General features: G+C 41.9%; 1 non-coding gene across 1 annotated transcript; it reads right to left on the bottom strand.

Moving 5' to 3' along the window:
* Nucleotides 1–1,629: 1,629 nt before the first annotated feature.
* On the bottom strand, nucleotides 1,630–1,767 carry LOC119937373. The gene has a single exon (XR_005454047.1). It is a non-coding gene; the product is annotated as a small nucleolar RNA SNORA7 (small nucleolar RNA).
* Nucleotides 1,768–16,274: the final 14,507 nt, after the last annotated feature.

Raw genomic sequence — 16,274 nt, forward strand, 5'->3', positions numbered from 1 at the left:
AAGGACCTGGGTTCTAATACCGTTTCTGCCCCTTGTCTCCTATGTGACCTTGGGCAAGCCACTTCTCTGTGCCTCAGTTACTTGATATTTCAAATGGGGATTAAGACTATAAACCTCATGTGGCACATGGACTGTGTCCAACCTGTTTAGCTTGTATTTACTCAGTACTTGGAACACTGCTACAAACATAGTAGGCATTTAACAAATAGCATCATTATTAAGGTGCCTACCTTCAAACAGCTTACAATATAATGAGGGAGACAGGAAAATAAAATGATGTACAAATAATTCAACAGGGTGGATACAATAAAACCAGACAAGATGCATATGGAGCTCAGAGTCTAAGATGCATAAGAAGCATTTAATCGCCATTTTATAACCAAGGAAACTGAGGCACAAAGTAGTGAAGCTACCTGCCCGAAGGTCACCAAGCAGCACAAGTGGAGGTCTCAATTTCATTTCTGCTCTCTTTCCATTATGCCACTCTCCTTTGCTAATTGGAAACCATCTCCAGTTACAAGTATTTATGGAGGACTACAGTGCACTAGGTGCTTTGGTTACTTGGTAAAATCAATTGATTAATCAATCAATGGTATTTATTAATAATAATAATGATGGTATTTGTTAAGCACTATGTGCAAAGCACTATACTAAGCACTGGGGAGGATATAAAGTGATCAGGTTGTCCCATGTGGGGCTCACAGTCTTAATCCCTATTTTGCAGATGAGGTAACTGAGGCACAGAGAAGTTAAGTGACTTGCCTGAAGTCACACAGTTAACAATTGGTGGAGCCGGGATTCAAATCAATGAGCTCTGACTCCCAAGCCCGGGCTCTTTCCACTGAGCCACGCTGCTTCTCTTATTTTTTTTATGGCATTTATTAAGTGCTTACTATGTGCAAAGCGATGTTCTAAGCACTGGGGAAGTTACAAGGTGATCAGGTTGTCCAACATGGGGCTCACAGTCTTCATCCCCATTTTATAGATGAGGGAAATGAGGCTCAGAGAAGTTAAGTGACTTGCCCAGGTCACACAGCTAAGTGGCAGAGCTGGGATTTGAACCCATGACCTCTGACTCCAAAGCGCGGGCTCTTTCCATTGAGCCACACTGCTTCTTATTGACTTCTCACTGTGTGATGAGTACTGTACTAAGAGCTTGGGCAAGTACAATGTAGCAGAGTTGGTAGATTTGTTCCCTGTCCACAAGGATCTTACCTTCTAGAGGGGGAGAATATCAGAGATTAAAGGAAGAATGCTGGATAATAGTTTTGAATTTAGACAGTCCACCTTATTGATGACAATTTTTCATTTTATGTGGGAGGGGAGGTAAAAAGATGACTAGGATTTTTAATGGTATTTGTTAAGTGCTTTATTATGTGTCAGGCACTGCTCTAAGCGCTGGGGTTTCGTTTTATGCCGTCAAGTCATTTCCAACCCATAGCAACACCACAGACACATCTCTCCCACAACACCCTGCTCTCCACCTGCAGTCATTCTGGAAGTGTAGCCATAGAGTTTTCTTGGTAAAAATATGAAGTGGTTTAACATTGCCTCCTTCTGCGCAGTCAACTCGAGTCTCTGTCCTCAACTTTCTCCCAGGCCACTGCTGCCCAGCAAGGGTGAGTTTTGACTTGTAGCAGATTGCCATCCACTCGCTAGCCACTGCCCAAGCTAGGAATGGAATAGGTAGGCCTCTGCTTGACTCTCCCTCCCATAGCTGAGACTGGTAGATTACTGGAAGCTCTCCAGGTGTGACCCTGAGAGGGAAAAGAATTGAGGTAGATACAAGCTAGTTAGGTTGGACACAGTTCCTGTCCCACAAGGGGCTCACAGTCGAAATCCATTCTACACTCACTCCCTTGGTGACCTCATTCGCTCCCACGGCTTCAACTATCTTCTCTATGCTGATGACACCCAAATCTACATCTCTGCCCCTGCTCTCTCCTCCTGCCTTCAGGACATCTCCATCTGGATGTTTGCCCGCCACCTAAAACTCAACATGTCCAAGACTGAACTCCTTGTCTTCCCTCCCAAACCCTACCCTCTCCCTGACTTTCCCGTCACTGTTGATGGCGCTACCATACTTCCTGTCTCACAGGCCCGCAAACTTGGTGTTATCCTCGACTCCGCTCCCTCGTTCACCCCTCACATCCAAGCTGTCACCAAAACCTGCCGGTCTCAGCTCCACAACATTGCCAAGATCCACCCTTTCCTCTCCATCCAAACTGCTACCCTGCTCATTCAAGCTCTCATCCTATCCCATCTGGACTACTGTATCAGCCTCCTCTCTGATCTCCCATCCTCTTGTCTCTCCCCACTTCAATCCATACTTCACACCACTGCCCAGATTGTCTTTGTCCAGAAACGCTCTGGGCATGTTACTCCCCTCCTCAAAAATCTCCCGTGGCTACCAATCAACCTGTGCATCAGGCAGAAACTTCTCACCCTCGGCTTCAAGGCTCTCCATCACCTCGCCCCCTCCTACCTCACCTCCCTTCTCTCCACTCCCTTCCTCAAAAATCTCCAGTGGCTACCAATCAACCTGCGCATCAGGCAGAAACTTCTCACCCTCGGCTTCAAGGCTCTCCATCACCTCGCCCCCTCCTACCTCACCTCCCTTCTCTCCACTCCCCTCCTCAAAAATCTCCAGTGGCTACCAATCAACCTGCACAACAGGCAGAAACTTCTCATCCTCGGCTTCAAGGCTCTCCATCACCTCGCCCCCTCCTACCTCACCTCCCTTCTCTCCTTCTACAGCCGAGCCCACACCCTCCGCTCCTCTGCTGCTAATCTTCTCACCATGCCTCGTTCTCACCTGTCCCACAGTCGACCCCCGGCCCACGTCATCCCCCTGGCCTGGAATGCCCTCCCTCCCCACATCCGCCAAGCTTCCTCCCTTCCTGCCTTCAAGGCCCTACTGAGAGCTCACCTCCTCCAGGAGGCCTTCCCAGACTGAGCCCCCTCCTTTCTCTCCCCCTCATCCCCCTCTCCACCCCCCCGCTTTACCTCTTTCCCTTCCCCACAGCACCTGTATATATGTTTGTATGTATTTATTAGTCCATTTATTTATTTTACTTGTATATATCTATTCTATTTATTTTATTTTGTTAATATGTTTTGTTTTGTTCTCTGTCTCCCCCTTCTAGACTGTGAGCCCACTGTTGGGTAGGGACCATCTCTATATGTTGCCAACTTGTACATCCCAAGTGCTTAGTACAGTGCTCCGCACACAGTAAGCGCTCAATAAATACGATTTATTGATTACCCATGAGGGAACTGAGGTATAGAGAAGTTTAGTGACTTGGCCAAGATCACACAGCAGACAAGTGGTGGAGCCAGGACTGGAACCCAGGTCCTTCTGATTTCCAGGCCACTGATCTATCCACTGGACCATGCTACTTCTCTTAGATCTTAGTCGTGAGTGGAACTTAGGAGTGGATTGTGAGAGGATAAATTCTTTAAGAACTAACAGTCAAGAAAGACATCTTCTTAAGTCTTTTCAACCCCTGACTGGTCCCACAACTTTGGAATTGTCCTTGACTACTCTCTCTCATTCAACCCACATATTCAGTCTGTCACTGAATTTTCTTAGTTTTACTTTCACAATATCACTAAAATCTTCCCTTTCCACTCAATTTGAACTGCTATCATGCAGTTCAGGCACTTGTCATATCCTGGATAGAGCCCGGGACTGGGAGTCCAAAGGTCATGGGTTCTAATCCCTGCCCCGCCACTTGTCTGCTGTGTGACCTTGGGAAAATCACCTCTCTGTGCCTCAGTTACCTTATCTGTAAATATAGAGATTTAGACTGTGAACCCCATGTGGGACAGGGACTGTGTCCAACCCGATTTGCCTGTATCCACCCCAGTGCCTCAGTACAGTGCCTGGCACATAGTAAGTGCTTAACAATCAATCAATCAATCGTATTTATTGAGTGCTTACTGTGTGCAGAGCACTGTACTAAGCGCTTGGGAAGTACAAGCTGGCAACATATAGAGACAGTCCCTACCCAACAGTGGGCTCACAGTCTAGAAGGGGAAGACAGAGAACAAAACCAAACATACTAACAAAATAAAATAAATAGAATAGATAGGTACAAGTAAAATAAATAAATAAATAGAGTAATAAATATGTACAAACATATATACAGGTGCTGTGGGGAAGGGAAGGAGGTAAGATGGGGGGGGTGGAGAGGGGGACGAGGGGGAGAGGAAGGAAGGGGCTCAGTCTGGGAAGGCCTCCTGGAGGAGATGAGCTCTCAGTAGGACCTTGAAGGGAGGAAGAGAGCTAGCTTGATGGATGAGAAGAGGGAGGGCATTCCAGGCCCGGGGGAGGACGTGGGCTGGGGGTCCATGGCGGGACAGGCGAGAACGAGGCACAGTGAGGAGATTAGCGGCAGAGGAGCGGAGGGTGCGGGCTGGGCTGTAGAAGGAGAGAAGGGAGGTGAGGTAGGAGGGGGCGAGGTGATGGAGAGCCTTGAAGCCGAGGGTGAGGAGTTTCTGCCTGATGCGCAGATTGATTGGTAGCCACTGGAGATTTTTGAGGAGGGGAGTAACAAGCCCTGAGCGTTTCTGGACAAAGACAATCTGGGCAGCAGCATGAAGTATGGATTGAAGTGGGAAGAGACACGAGGATGGGAGATCAGAAAGAAGGCTGATGCAGTAGTCCAGACGGGATAGGATGAGAGCTTGAACTAGCAGGGTAGCGGTTTGGATGGAGAGGAAAGGGCGGAACAAATACCATTATCATTGTTATTACTGCCTCATACTATTTGCTGACCTCCCTGCCTCCATCCTCTTCCCACTCTGTTCCCTACTTCATTCTGCTGCCAATATCACTTAAAAAAAATTGTTCTGAGCACATCTTTCCACTCCTCGGAAACCTCCAGTGGCTGTCCATCCATTTCCTCACTATAGGCTTTAAGGTCTCAGTTGGCTCCTTCCCGCTGCCTAACCTTGCTTCTCTCCCACTGCAACCCACTTTGCTCCTCTAATACCACCCTAAACACTGTGTCCTGTTCTCTTCTCTCTCACCACTGGCCCCTTGCTTATGTTTCCCTCCTGCCTGAAACTGCTTCTGCTTTCATATGTGAGAGACCACTGCTCTCTCCATCTTCAAAATCCCTCCTAAAATCATATCTCCTCCAGGAAGAATTCCCTAACCAACATTGTATCTCCCCACCCTATCCCCCCTCCTTTCTGTGTCATTCCAACCCTTGAGCCTGAACCCACTAAGCATTTTGATAATTCCACCCTCCCCTCTCACCCACAGTACTTATGTTATTGTCTTAAACTGAGTCGTCTCTGAACCATAGTGATGCTAAGACCACATCTCTCCCAGAAACCCCGAACTCCATCTGCAACCATTCTGATTACATATACTTATATTCTGTTTGCCCCTCATCTATAATTTATTTTAATGTTTGTCTCCCCCAGAGGCCCCTTGAGACCAGGGATAATGTCTACCAACTCTATTTTACTCTCCCAAGCCCTTGTTATAATGCTGTGCATATAGAGAGCTCTCATTAAACACCAGTGATTGATTGATTGATTGAAGTCTTGTTAGAGTGAGGCTGAGGGTCCAGCTTCTAAAACTGTGGGAACAATGTTGATCCTCAAACCCATGGAACTGTCCCCATACTCTATCATTCAAGGCCTTTCAATTCATTCTAGCATGAGCAATTCTTAAATTCATCAAACTTTGCTTTTGAGTTGAATTACACTTCTCTCCTAGCAATGGAATGCAAATACAATTTATCTCTCAGCCCTTTGCATTGATTTTTGTTTTTGTCTAGAATTTGTATTTCAGAATGCAGTCATCACAGATTGGTGTGCAAATGAAATAGGAAAAATTCAGAAGAATGCTGCAGACTTGAGGAAAAGACTGATGGTTATCACAAGCTCCCACAAAGAACAGATAATCAGAGATTTTTCAATTCACTTTGCATTACATTACCCAGGCTTCTCCTTTCCATACATCCCTAATATCCAGAATATCCCTGCTCTGAGTAGTTGCTTGAATAATTCTTGTTTGGAAACGATCTGGCAAACCATCAAATACTTGGATGTTTATGAGAAATTTGGTGTCTTTCTTCAGAAGCTAGATATCTACTTAATAGGAAAGAGAGAGTGCTAATTGTGCTAATCAAATCTCCAGCCCTCTACCCAGTTCTTCTGTGCAAGTTTTCAATCATCCAGTCTTTCCACCTGGACTATTTTTTGTCTGTCATTTCTGTCTGGAGACTATCAAGAATACTAGGGCAGGAGGAATATAAAAGGAACTGGTGGGAAAAAAAGCACTTTTAATTGCTTTAATTTTCTCCACTGCTCTTATTTTAGGGAAAAAACAAAGTCTATTCTTCTCTTTGGCTTCTGGAAAAAGTCCCAGCCATAAGGTTAAATAAGGCCAATTAAGGTCATATTGCATTTCAATCTGACCATGTAATAATCTTTGTGTCTAGAACTGCTATTTGTGCAATCTGGAGGAAATTTTTGCATAAACTCAGGAAATTTAATTCAAGTACCAAAATCACTTTGGCTTTTTGACTAGCTCACATAAGACTACAACATTTTTAATTTTTATATAACAAAATAATTTAGAATATGAGCATTTATATTTTACTCTGATGAATCATTTTCCTATTGGCCCCTAACAAAATGCTGAAAGAGCTAACACTTTTGTCCCTTCCCCTTCATCTTTTCTGGACTATTAACATGGGCATTGACTGCTCAGGGATCCAGCCATATTCTGAAAGAAGCCTCAGGGTTGTTGTCTGATGCCTTTGATGTTTAAGGTCCCTACAAAATTTCCACTTAGCAAATTGTCCCATTATTTGTCCTCCTTTCTGCCTCACTTCCAAAATTTATCCTCCCTTCTGCGTCACCTATGCACTTGGGTCTGTAACCCAAGCCCCACAGCACTTCTATAAACATCCACTTCTAATTTCTTTTAATACTTGTCTCTGACTCTAGTCTATAAACTCCTTGTCAGGGATTATGCACCCTAATTCAGTTTTCTGTACACAGAAAGTGCTCAATAAAGACCATCAAATGATTGATAGGGGGTGGATGTGTCCCTGTGATATCACCCAACAGTATGTCAGGACTAAAATGACTTAGCATTATGCTTTATTGCTCTGGAGAGGGCAGAATCCATCTCCAGCTCCCCACCACTGCACTGACAATCCAGAACTGGAATTCCTGCTAAGAAGTGAGCAACAGGAAAGAAATGTCAGCCTGGATTGGAGATGTCCTTGGGCAAGGCCTCTCCAGGTTCCGACCACAACTGCTTTTCAAATGCACCAAGGTCAGTTCAAATTTCCTTTTCAATCAATCAACCATGCAGTATTCATTAAGTGCTTACTGTGTGCAGAGCACTGTGCTAAGCACTTAATAGTGATGGCACTTATTAAGCGCTTACTATGTGCAAAGCCCTGTTCTAAGCACTGGGGAGGTTACAAGGTGATCAGGTTGTCTCATGGGGGGCTCACAGTCTTTATCCCCATTTTACAGATGAGGTAGCTGAGGCACAGAGAAGTTAAGTGACTTGCCCAAAGTCACACAGCTGACAATTTATGGAGCCAGAATTTGAACCCATGATCTCTGACTCCAAAGCCCATGCTCTTTCCACTGAGCCACGCTGCATCTCTTGTGAGAGGTCACTACAGTTAGTAGACACAGTCCTACTCTCAAAGAATGTGGAGTCCAGTAGAGAAGCCCACGTTTTAGCCAATTGTTTCAGATCACTGGATAGTTACGGAATGGAAACAGAATATGTATACACATGCAATCAAAAACAAACTTGTACTTTAAGCGATACGTACTAAATTGATTTCTCCTTGCATAACTCTTCACATATCTGGAAAATATGGACATTCTCCCATCCTCTACAGTCCCACTCTCCCATCCCATTCTCTACAGTCCAGTTAACTTAAACTAACAGTAAGAGATTTCTACTGTAAAAACAACCTTGTCATTTTACATATTTGATCATTGAAACTCCTATTTCCAATAATGGCATGATAAGTATTTAAGTATTTTCAAAACTCTGCTTTTGACAGCATTTTAATTGTTTTTTTTTTCCTTAGTGGCTATTGGCAGATAAAATAGAAAGTTGTATTTTTTTCTTTTTACTTAATTGCAAGGTGGTCTTAACAAAAAGGGGAGTTTGATTTCTCTCTTCTGAAAACAAGTGTAAAAATTATAATCCCATAACTTAACTAACCATTTTTATAGTGATAATAATAAATAATAATAATGGCATTTGTTAAGCACTTACTATGTGCAAAGCACTGTTCTAAGCGCTGGGGAGGATACAAGGTGATCAGGTTGTCCCACTTGGGGTTCACAGTCTTAATCCCCATTTTACAGATGAAGGTAACTGAGGCCCAGAGAAGTGAAGTGACTTGCCCAAAGTCACACAGCTGACAATTGGAGGAGCCGGAATTTGAACCCATAACCTCTGACTCCAAAGCCCGTACTCTTTCCAATGAGCCACCAACTGAGACCCTAACATTTAGTGATAAATGTATAAACTGGAGACATAGTTGAAAATGTCAGATTTTGACACCACTGATACGTAAGCTCAGATAATTGAAAATCAGTTGATAATTTCTAAATGGATTAATGTGTTTGCATACATACTAGCAAACTGTAATTCTTCTTTTTTTATGGTCATTGTTCATCATCATCATCATCATCAATTGTATTTATTGAGCACTTACTATGTGCAGAGCACTGTACTAAGCGCTTGGGAAGTACAAATTGGCAACATATAGAGACAGTCCCTACCCAACAGTGGGCTCACAGTCTAAAATACTTAAATACTTACTATGTGTCAATCACTGTTCTAAGTTCTGGGGTAGATACAAGTGTCATGCTTGGGGCTCACAGTCTAAGTAGGAGGAGAACAGGAGAACTGAGTCACAGAGAAGTTATGTGACTTATCTAAGATCACCCAGCAAGACATTGGCAGAGTCAGAATTAGAACCAAGGTCCTCTGACTCACAGGCCTGTGTTCTTTCCATAAGCCATGCTGCTCCTGTTAATATTAGCACAATATTGTAATACAATTCAAAATTACTTAAATATAACCCCACAATATATTTTAATGCTCTTTACCATTCTACTTTCTTTCCCCCTAATTTATATTGAAAACTAATTGAAGTCCTGCCTTGTAGCACTAATAATTTAGGCATTCCATTTTACTTTGGTATCTCTAGTCTGATAGCTAGCATTTCCAGTGTTATAAAGAGGTATTTTATATTACAGCCCAGACAATTCTAATGTGAGTTTAATTTAGTTTGGAATTTCTTAGTAGTCTGATAAAACAGATTAATTTCATTCCATAAAAGTTCCTAACCTGTTTCTTTACCCCCTTTTCTTCAGAAATGGAAAAGAGGATGTAAAATGTGTTCTCTTTCTCATTACAAGGTCATCAGAATGACTCACTTGTACCCATTTCTATGTGTGGTGACAAAAGCCCAGGACTATATTATTTCTCTGTTGCTATTGTGAATGAAATAGAGAGTAATATAATGGAAAACAATGACTCAAACATAGATGTGTATATGGTAACTTGATATATTGTCAATTGTGTACTATATGTGTGTACTGTGATGCTTCCTTATAATGTCCTCGTTTTGTAACGGACTTTGTTCTGATGGCCCACTTTCTATATAAGTAGTTTTTTTAAAGTGCTTACTATGTGCCAGGCACTGTACTAAGTACTGGGGTGGATACAAGTAAATTGGGTAGGACAAAGTTTCTGTCCCACATGGGGCTTAAAGTCTTAATCCTCATTTTACAGACGAAATAACTGATGCATTGAGGAATGAAGTGACTTGTCCAAGCTTTTCATGAGTAGGGAATGTGTCTGTTAATTGTTATATTGTACTCTCACAAGGGCTTAGTACAGTGCTTTCCCACAGTAAGCACTGAACAAATGTTCAATGGAATCACACAGCAGACAAGTGGTGGAGCCGGAATTAGAACTCAGTTCCTTCTGACACTCAGGCCCATGCCCTATCCACTAGGCCACTCTGCTAGTGTGTTTTACCCCTCATTATGCATCCTTATTTGTTGCACATCGGGTCCCAGTTGGTTCTGCCTGGAACTGGCTCACGTGGGCAAAGACTGCATGATGTACACTGCACAGTGTGAGACATTCCTGCCCACCTATTTAGTCATTGTCCAAACAGAAACATGAATGACAGACATGAGTGTCCCTGAGAAAGCTACTAAATAATATAATCAGATTTCCAAATCACCACCCTATTTTCCCCAGCTCTTGAGTCTCTGGAGAAGCAGCACAGCTTAATGGAAAGAGCATGGGCTTGGGAGTCAGAGGATGTGGGTTCTAATGCCAGCTCAGCAACTTGTCTGCTGTGTGACCTTGGACAAGCCACTTAACTTCCCTGTGCCTCAGTTACCTCATCTGGAAAATGAGGATTAAGACTGTGAGCCCTATTTGTGACAAACTGATTACCTTGTGTCTACCCCAGCACTTAGAACAGTGCTTGGCATATAGTAAGTGCTTAACAAATACCATAATGATGATGATTATTATTATTAGGTACTCACATTTTAAATACTTACATCATCTCAAGCCACTCCTCCACTAACAACATTTATATACGTATCTTTAAACCCTGCTCTTTCTCTTTACCTACTTTTTACTTAATTACCTGTCTTCCCTATTAGATTGTAATCTGTTTGAGGACTGGGTTTGTGTCTGCTAACTCTGTTGTATTCTCTCAAGGGTTTATTTCAGTGCTCTGCACAGAGAAAGCACTATATAAATAATACTGATTGATAAATTGATTGACTGGAGGCTTAGGACTCAAGCTCATTGATCAGTCAAGACAGGAGACTCCATCACTAAAAATCAATCTGCCCATACACGTCATTTTCATCTACCTGTATTATTGTGTGTGGGTGGTGAGGGGTTAAGCCCTGAAAAAGTGCAGTATGTGTTAAGTCCTTACTATGTAGAAAGCACTCTAGTAGGGATAACCAAGATCATCAGATCAAAAACTGTCTCTGTCCCACATGGGGCTCACAATCTATGTAGGAGGGAGAGCAGACATTGAATCCTGGTTTTACAGATGAGGAAACAGAAGCACAGAGGTCAGGTCTTATAATTTAAGGTTTTATTAACTGCCTAATCTAGGCATAGGTGGTTCTAATTATATTTCCTTTTTCATGTTATGTTTTCAAGAATTGTTTAATAACGCTGTCCATATAACTATTGTAGCTGGCTATATTTTAACTGGAGGGGCTCGAGGATAAACAACAAAAAAGATCCAGACTTGGGAAGTGACATCATTTTAGAACATAAAAGAAGAGGGGAGAGTGGCCAAATCCTCTCTGATGTATCAGCAGCAGCCCTCTAGAAGTTGGGGTGTGCTGGGTGAGACCCCGAGAATTGATTCCATATTCTATTTCACCATCTCTCAAAGAATGCTTGATGATACTTTACAAAGAAAAGTCAAGCATATAAACTAGGTGATAGAAATGTTCAGTTTTAAGTACAGACATTTTTCCAGGAACACAAGAAAATTAATACTGTTTGCTGAGGGCTAAAACTAAGCCAATTTCACAAGTCTGTTACTGACTGAGGCTAACCCATTTATTTCAGGGTATTCAAAGTTATCCTCCTCTGCAAATTGTTCTGCATTTGCTTCTTGAATTCCTTCTAGTTGTACCTCATTCTTAACTCTCCCATTTCTAACTCCTCAGTCACATTATTCTCCAGGCTTGGAAGTCCCTCCCTCCTCATTTCAGAAAGACTAAACTCTCCCCCCCATTCAAACCCCACGGAAAATCCCACTTCTTCCAAAAGCTGTCCCCAATTAATTTCCCAGCATACCATGCCTTGTCATGAATTTTTTATACCCTCCTTAGCATTCATGTATAAATATATGTATACACAGACATACATATACATATATCTGGTCAATTTATTCATTTTGAGACATGCAGGGATAACTTTTTATGTTTGTCTCACCTCGTTAGAGTTTGGGCAGAAAATGTGTCACCTCATTATTCTGTACTTCCCAAACCCATAATACAGTGCACTGCACCAAGTTGGCCTTCATTAAAAGCTACTAGTAGTAGTAAAAGTAGTAAGAGTGCTGCTACCACTAGTATGATCATTCAATTGTATTTATTGAGCACTTACTGTATGCAGAGCTCTGTACTAAACACTTGGGAAGTACAAGTCAGCAACTTATAGAGACAGTCCCTACCCAACAACGGGCTCATAGATTGAAACAAACGAATCCATTAAAAAAACCCCAACAATTGTATTCAAACTGAGATTTAGAAATAGGAATTTCAATAAGTAAGCCACAGGGATTGATCAACCAATGGTATTAATTGAACACTTATTGGTGTGCAGAGCCCTGTTAGCTGTTCCCCTCCTATAGGGATACTTGTCATGGCAGGAACTAACCTTCCTGAGAGAAATCTCAGTGGCTACCTGGGATTCACTAGGAATAGAGGGATAATATCTATCCATTGCAGTTGGGGAGAATAGATCCATACTTGTTTGGCAGACAGTCAGAGTCACATTTCACTGATGTTGGGCCCCTGGATTGGATCATCTAGTACGGACCACCCTCATGAGGCCCATGATGATGTCTCTAATTATTATGATTGCAGTCATAGTGACACTTCCATGAGTCAAAACGACAGACAAGCAAACACACACAGAGAATCAATAAATTGATCAATAGCATTTATTGAGCATTTACTGTATGCAGAGCACCATACTAAGTGCTTGGGGGAGTACAGAGAGTTGGTAGGCATGTTTCCTGCCCAAAATGAGTTCACAGTTTAGAGGGGAAACAGACATTAATATAAATAAAGTATAGATATGTACATTAGTGCTGTAGGGCTGAGGGAGGGGTGAGTAAAGGGAGCAAGTCAGTGTGATGCAGAAGGGAGTGGAAGGGTACAAAGCAGCTTCACTGATACAGTAAGGTGATTCATAAATTGGGTATTTTCTTGTGAAAGGCTTATGATCATGGTCTGTGTACAATCTAATTATCCAGAATCTATCCTCATGTTTAGTAAAGTGTTTGGTCCATAGGACACACTTAACAAAGACCATAAATATTATTTTCATTGTTGTTTCTGATATGCTTATGATATATACCAGCCAAGGGAACCCATTAGGATTGCTAAGATCCTCCAAGGGTAGAGGCAGGATCTTATACATTTACCATGCTCTGCCAAGTGTTGAGATTCACTTTAGGGCAGTGGAGATAGTTGGGAGATGGAACTGATGGATTCTGGCTATTACCATGAACCCCTTGAAGCTTCATCTGAAAGTTTCTCGGAATGGTCCATAGTGCCCCAATTTTGATCAGATGGGAATGTGTGTGGGTTCAAATTATAATTAGACTTGTCTCATATGGTAGCACATAGCTTCCCAGACAATCACTTCTGGAGTTTATTATTTTTGTTGTTATTATTATTATTATTATTATTATTGAGTTGGTCGATTTTCTTTGGGGTAAGGATTAACAGTCAGGAGGAGTTTGATAGACCAGTGTGTTTACTAAAAAAAAAAAAATTGCTGCAATATCTAAAAAGTGGGAGTAAGTGCTTATAGTTTCCCAGCTACATTTTCTTCAAGTCATATTAGTCATCGTTTATGTAAAATAGTTCCTACAAAAGTTAAAAGGAAAGCAAATCAAATAAGCTGTCCAGACCTTTGCTTATCCTCAAGTAGAATTGGTATACACTAATAAAAGTTAAGCAGTCTGTTGATTTGCTTCATAGTCTTATTTAAATTATTTAAAAATATATTAGCCACTTCTGTGTGGGTGTGAATCACTTTACACTGGTCTGTTGAAAGCTTAGAAGGGTGTGTATAATCTGAAAGAAATAATTATACCTACAGGTTGAGAATAACAAGGAAAAAACAAATGAACAGATGCAAGGTATGAGGCCAAAAATATTCGTCTATGGATAATGATTCATTTGCTTCTGTCGAATTGTCATTTTTACCACATAGAGGATTTTTAAAATGGAAAATATCGGTGCCTAGGATCTGTGAGGTGAGGTCTCAGCAGGGTAGGGAGAAAGGTGACTCTTCAGGTGACTTGGGCCACTCAGGTTCTATATCTAATTCCCACCTGTATACACTTTAACAGTACTTAGTACAGTGTTCTGCACACAGTAAGCACTTAAATACTATTGCTACTACCTCACCTACCTAATATTAGCTCTCTTGAGTCCAGCTCAAATTCCTGAGACCTAAGGCAACCTTTCTGTTCTCTGTTAGGATAAAATGGACTTCATCATCATCATCATCAGTGATACTTATGAGCACCTATTGTGTGCAGAGCACCCATACTAAGAGCTTGGGAGAGTACATTACAACAGAGGAGACAGACACGTTCCCTGCCCACAATGAGCTTATCGTCTAGAGACAAAGATTAATATAAATAAATTGTAACATATACTTCAATCACTCAATCAGACAAGGGAACTGAAGCACAGAGAAGTGGCTTGCTCAAGATCACACAGCAGGTTATGTGGTGGAGTGTGGATTAAAACTCAGAACCAATCTTTTCCTAGGACGCTTCTTTTAACTTATGAACATCATGTGTCCAGGAAAAATATCTGGCAGGATTTAAAAGGAAAGAGCCCAATTATGAATCTGTTACATTCCCAGATTAGTTTCATATCCTAGCATGACTCCCTCACAGAGGATTTTGATGGGATCTAGCATGCAAATAGCCATTTTCATGTGGCTTTCTTATCACTGAATCAAGGAAATAGCAAACTGGATGAGGTGTATATGAGCAGGATTGCTTAGACATATTTAGTGGAATGACATAAGGATTTTGTTAAAGGAAGTATTCAATAATTCCCGAGGGGATAATCCCTGTCAAGGCACCCTGCTATGTGAAGCAATTTTGTGCTGATTCTGGCAGTCTGACTTTCAAATCCATGAATCTCTAAATGTATTTAAATTACAGTTTTTAAAGAGCTGAATTTTATGTCCATGAAGATGGCTAAAAACTGCTTTGAGGTAGGTTAAAATGGAAGTGTATTTGTTTGAAAATTAGTATTTCTTTTATCTCTATTCATTTTTTACCTTTAATTACTCACTGTTTCAGGTTAGGTACTTCATTGATCACAAAGTCATAGGTAGGTAGAGATCAGAGGTCAGGAATCTTTTTGAATAGAAGAGCCAAACCAAATGAAAGCCTTGAACAGCTGGTGCCCCAAGCCATATTATTCAGTGTCCCCTCAACCCCCATCCCCCACGTGACTCATGACATCATGCAATGTGAAATGAGATGACGTTGTTGCAACCATAGCTATTTGAAAGTACCAGCTGTTCATATTCCATTCCTGCTAGCAGAGCTGGGTGAGGAGCAGAGGGTGAGAGCAGGAATTAGGTAAGATCAGATGAGGAGACAAGGAGAAAGGAGAGAGAGAGAGAAAGCAAAGAAATATTTGGAAGAAAGTTAGATCTGGTTGTGTTCTTTTTATATTTGTATGGTATTTAAGTGCTTACCATGTGACAGGCAATGAATTGGGTGCAGGGGTAGATACAAGCAGATGCAAGTAGAGAAGCAGTGTTGCCTGGTGGATAGAGCACAGGCCTGGAATTCAGAAGGACCTGGGTTCTAATCCTAGCTCCACCACTTTTCTGCTGTGTGACCTTGGGCAAGTCACTTCACTTCTCTGAGCCTCAGTTTCCTTATCTGTAAAATGAGACTGAGAGCCCCACGTGAGACAGGGACTGTGTCCAACCTGATTTGTCTGTGTCCACCCCAGTTCTTAGAACAGTAGACCAGACTTCTAGACTGTGAGCCCGTTGTTGGGTAGGGACTGTCTCTATATGTTGCCAACTTGTACTTCCCAAGCGCTTAGTACAGTGCTCTGCACACAGTAAGCGCTCAATAAATACGACTGAATGAATGAACAGTACCTGGCACATATTAAGTGCTTAACAAATGCCATAATTATTATCATTATTGCAAGCTAATTAGATTGGACGCAGTCCCTGTCCCACATGTGACTCACAGTCTTAATTCCCATTTTACAGATAATGGAACTGAGACACAGAGAAGTGCCATATTGTGCCATATTTTTAGACTGTGAGCCCGCTGTTGGGTAGGGACTGTTTCTATATGTTGCCAACTTGTACTTCCCAAGCACATAGTACAGTGCTCTGCACACAGTAAGCGCTCAATAAATACGATTGATTGTACTTTCCCAAGCACTTAGTACCATTCTCCACACACAGT

This window comes from Tachyglossus aculeatus, chromosome 14 (genome assembly GCF_015852505.1).
Source record: "Tachyglossus aculeatus isolate mTacAcu1 chromosome 14, mTacAcu1.pri, whole genome shotgun sequence".
In the NCBI taxonomy this organism is placed as follows: Eukaryota; Metazoa; Chordata; class Mammalia; order Monotremata; family Tachyglossidae; genus Tachyglossus; species Tachyglossus aculeatus.